This window comes from Pleurodeles waltl, chromosome 4_2 (assembly GCF_031143425.1).
Source record: "Pleurodeles waltl isolate 20211129_DDA chromosome 4_2, aPleWal1.hap1.20221129, whole genome shotgun sequence".
NCBI classification, from domain to species: Eukaryota; Metazoa; Chordata; class Amphibia; order Caudata; family Salamandridae; genus Pleurodeles; species Pleurodeles waltl.
This window is the reverse complement of record NC_090443.1, coordinates 451,654,885-451,659,864: the sequence shown is the minus strand read 5'-3', so window position 1 is coordinate 451,659,864 and position 4,980 is coordinate 451,654,885.

The following is a 4,980-nucleotide window of genomic DNA, read 5'->3' as shown; positions in this document are numbered from 1 at the left end:
CACCAGCCAGTCTTCTCAGTAAGGATATACATGTATCATTTGCCTTCGTAAGTGCGCTGCCACTGTTGCTAGGAACTTTGTAAATACTTTTGGTGCAGAATGTGTGTCTGTGAATTATTGGGATGAGTAAGCAAGCATCTTTGAGATCTAAAGTTGCTGTATAGTCTCCTTGTTGTAGCCAAGATATGACATCTTGAAGTGTCCTTTTTAATTTTTGTGTTTTTATGAACCCGTTTATAAAACAGAGGCTTCCATTCTGCTTTGCAATTAGGAAATATGCCAAGTAATTTCCTGATTGATCTCGTTCTTGGGCACTTTTTCAATTGCCTTTTTTCCCCCAGCAATTCCTCTACCTCTTTCATTAGATGGGATATTTCCTCTTGTGTGGGCCACTTACTTTGGTTGACGTTTGATAAATCATTAGATATTTTTTTGGGTGGTCTTCTTCAGTATTTCCTCGGTGAAACTTCGTCCAAACTTCTTTTTGTAGATTGGACAGCCTTCAGCCAAACTCCCAGACCCAACAGCAGAATAAAGAACAGAAATCGAAGCTGGCAATCACAAGAGGAAGCTCAAGGGAGGGTGCATGACATCAGTAGAGGCTGGATTAGACATCAAATGGTGGGCAATGCCAAACAATGAGGAATGAGGAGGGGACGGGGGCGGGGGGGGGGACGGGGGCGGGTCTGGGGGCACTAATACACTGGAGAGTTCCAGACCCAACCACTAGGTGGCAGAATAATGCACAGCATGTGAATCCAGAAAAGATTCCAGCTGCAAAAAACAGACTTTTCTTTCAAATACTTTTATTAGTAGCCCCTTTTGCAGTCATGGCCAAGACCATCTCTCGCTATCTTGGCTTCTTAGGTCTTGACTGAGACAGCACGTGAGGTCGCTAGAGATCTATTGTGACCATCTAAAAAGGGCTTAGAGCATCTCCCCCTTACAATTACTTTCCACTGGTTTGCTTTCATTTGTCAACACAGCAAACTTCTGCTTGGAAGCAAGATAAAATCTGTTTTATTTTTTTTGTGAAGGCCTTACATAATAATACCCTACTAAGAAAACAGGTCACTCTTCTCACAATCAGCAGTAGTTGAGTCATAGCTCATTTTCCCCCCTCAACTTTCAGCCACACTGCTGTACAACATGGCTATTAAAAAATAAAAATTTGACAAAGCCAATAGCTCTCCCATAGGCTCGTTTCCAGAGCTAGCAAGTTACACTAGTCATCAAAAAGAGGACAATGCATGCCCTGAGACTTCCAAGAGATTGCAACAGACCAGTGCCTTTCAAGAGGCAAGTCCAACATGGGCGGAAGGAAGACTGCAAAGACCCAGAACTGCAGAAGTTGTGGAAGGACTGCTACTCAAAAAGACATGTGTGGAGATGCTCATCCGCTTAGAGAACATAGCTATGCGCTTTCTGTAACTGCACAGGGAATCATAAACATTTTTATAAAGTAAATAAGAATTGAGAAGCACTTTCATTTTTTAATTGTGGTTTATTCAGCCAGGACATTCACAAAACACTTGCAAAATCCAACTCTGTAGTTTTGGGTGCAGGTGTCTTGTGACGCAAAGCTCAAACCAGGGTAATCACATCCATTCCAGTCATTACAAGCTAACAATGCACTTTCAGTAACTAGAATATAAAATTCTGACTATGTGGGTTTTAAAAAGATGTTCTGATCAGATAATTTACAGCTTAAATTGTGTCGGGTCTTTCCAATGGGGAATGGGTGTGTGAACATGTGCTGACCTTTAAAAAAAAAACTGCAACTGAAAAGAGGGACATTGTAATTGTATTGTAATCGTATTTATATAGCGCTTACTACCCCTGACGAGGCGTCGAAGCGCTTTTCGATGAGTAGCATGCTACTCCGGTACCCAACAAGGATTAGTGATGGATTAGTATAATTTAAATAAGGAGTACAGTTTTAGTATTATTATGAGTTAATTTGAGTTGCGGATATGAGAGTTTGTTAGTTAGATTGACTGGAGTAATGGAGGGGTGGAGGAGGAAAGAAATCCAGAAGTGTTAGTTGGGAGTTTATCCTTCATTTACTCAATCCAAAGGCTTGAGATGAATAAAAGGGGAGCGGAGGAGAAAGAGGATGTGGCAGGGTTAGGGAGAGCATAGTAGCAGGGTGAGATGAATGCAGGAGAATTTAGTAGGGTTGTGTGGGAGGTCACAGAGGTAGAGTGAGGTTTGGCGAGTTAGATGTGGAGGTGGAGGGAAGAGCTTAGGCAGAGATATTTAGGAGATGAAAGTAGTCGAAGGGATTTGGGATGAGTCCGAGTGAGAATGGAGGATAGTTTGATAGAGACATGACATAAGAGTGATGAGTAGATAAGTGTGATAAAAAGAGAGCAGAAATTCATATATATCTAGTATAACAACCCATGCAATGATCCACAAACATGCCAGGCGCAGAAACAACATATACACATACATACACATATATATATATTTATACACACACACGAATACACACACATATGCACATACAATACATAATTAGAATCATGGGTAAAAAATACTTAGTCAGACAGGTTTAAAAGAGTGTGTGTATTTTATTGTTATTGGTTTAGTTTCTGTAAAATGAGCATCGTGGCCTACCCAACCGGAGTATTTTCTACGAGTATGTCAGTAAGAGTTACCTAGCATGTTTTATACGCCCCGTTTATATTGTACACTAAGGGTACGTGATGGGCCACGGGGTAAGCGTCTCCAGCAACCTTGTGTGCCTTTGGCAATGTGATTGTTACTAGTGCATCTTTGAGGAGATGTCCTTGTGCTTCTGAGCATCAACAACACACCACCGGAATCGGCGGTAAACGCATTGGGGTCGTTTTGGAAAGCTGTCCATCATCCTGGTAAAAGGCGGGAATTCCTTTACCTACTTCGAGGGTGGACGGGGCGTGGCTCAGCGGGCGGAGCTTACAGGTGCTTTATGAAGGGAGAAACCTTCTACTCTGTGTCTCCAGGAGAGGAAGATAGAAACCACGCGTCACAGTCAGATACAGATTACGCTCCAGTGCATCATCAGTTCACCTCCAGGAAGGATTCTAGTTCTTTTCTGCTATGGGATCTCTGAGCGCACAGCCGTGCTTGATCTTTGCCAAGCCCAAGAGTTAGGGTGGCTTGTCCTTTCCAGAAAGCGGAGCTTCAACTGCGGCACCTGCTACGATTATATAGTACACTAGGGGTTCGTGAACCAGAGCGTCACAGTCAGATACAGATTACGCTCCAGTACATCATCAGTTCACCTCCAGGAAGGATTCTAGATCTTTTTCTGCTATGGGATCTCTGAGCGCACAGCCTTGCTTTATCTTTGCCAAGCCCAAGAGTTAGGGTGGCTGGTCCTATTCCAGAAAGCCGAGCTTCAACTGCGGCACCTGCTACGTTTATATTTCTAAGTGCTTTCTGTTGAGGTTTAGTTTCTGTAAAATGAGCATCGTGGCCTACCCAACCGGAGTATTTTCTACGAGTATGTCAGTAAGCGTTACCTATCATGTTTTATACGCCCTGTTTATATTGTACACTAGGGGTACGAGATGGGCCACGGGGTAAAACGTCTCCAGCAACCTTGTGGGCCTTTGGTAATGTTATTGTTACTAGTGCGTCTTTGTGGAGATGTCCTCGTGCTTCTGCGCATCAACAACGCACCACGTGAATCGGTGGTAAACGCAGTGGGGTCGTTTTGGAAAGCTGTCCATCATCCTGGTAAAAGGCGGGAGCGCACAGCCTTGCTTTATCTTTGCCAAGTCTGAGAGTTAGGGTGGCTGGTCCTTTCCAGAAGCTGAGCTTCAACTGCGGCATCTGCTACGATTATATTTGTAAGTGCTTCCTTTGAGGTTTAGTTTCTGTAAAATGAGCATCGTGGCCTACCCAACCGGAGTATTTTCTACGAGTATGTCAGTAAGCATAACCTAGCATGTTTTATACGCCCCGTTTATATTGTGCACTAAGGGTACATGATGGGCCACGGGGTAAAAACGTCTCCAGCAACCTTGTGTTCCTTTGGCAATGTGATTGTTACTAGTGCGTCTTTGTGGAGATGTCCTCGTGCTTCTGAGCATCAACAACGCACCACCGGAATCGGCGGTAAAACGCAGTGGAGTCGTTTTCGAAAGCTGTCCATCATCCTGGTAAAAGGCGGGAATTCCTTTACCTACTTCGAGGGACATGAGAAACCCACATAGTATTTTTGTGCTCTATACCCTCATATATGTAACATGACAACCCTTTATTCAGTTTTGCCAAGACTAATGCATATGCTCTATAAACCGTGCCTTTAGTGTCTGAGCAGGCATGAAGCGTCACCCCTGAAAAGAGAACCTCTTACTAGCAGTGGGGCAGATATGAATGGTACTGACTAAGTCATGCAAAAAACGAGCACATGCGGCTACCCTGTGGAAGAAACAGGTACATGAAATCTACATTTAAAAATATAGCCGACAAAACATTTTATTGTCATAACTTTAACAACTTACATAAGGGAAAAATAAATTAAAAAAAAAGTCACTACATTCCTTAAGCAATCTGCAAATCGGTGGACCACCTCAATCACTGTAGCTTTAATATCATGGGCAAGGAAGCACTGAAAAGTATTGTTCCACAGGTATTCGCAACCTGCTCCAACAGATATTCACATCCACTGTGAAATCCTGCACATAGAGCGAACGTGAAAGGAATTTTAAAACTATGAAACCGTAAAACTGCCGGGAAACAGCCAAAAAAAAGTAAGTAAAGAGTATCAGCCTCAGAGTCTGGAGAAGAGGGTGAAGGAGAGGAAAAGAAAGAGAGAAAAAAAAAAAAAAAAAAAAAACTCCAAATTGCTTTTAGGAACAACACATGAGCAAGGGGTGGCAAAGGATACGATGCTCATCAGTCCTCTGGTGGCATGCAAGTCTTAAAACATTGGGAGCAAGAAAAAGCTCCTTGATCACTGTAAAACATGAGCAAACAGAACGA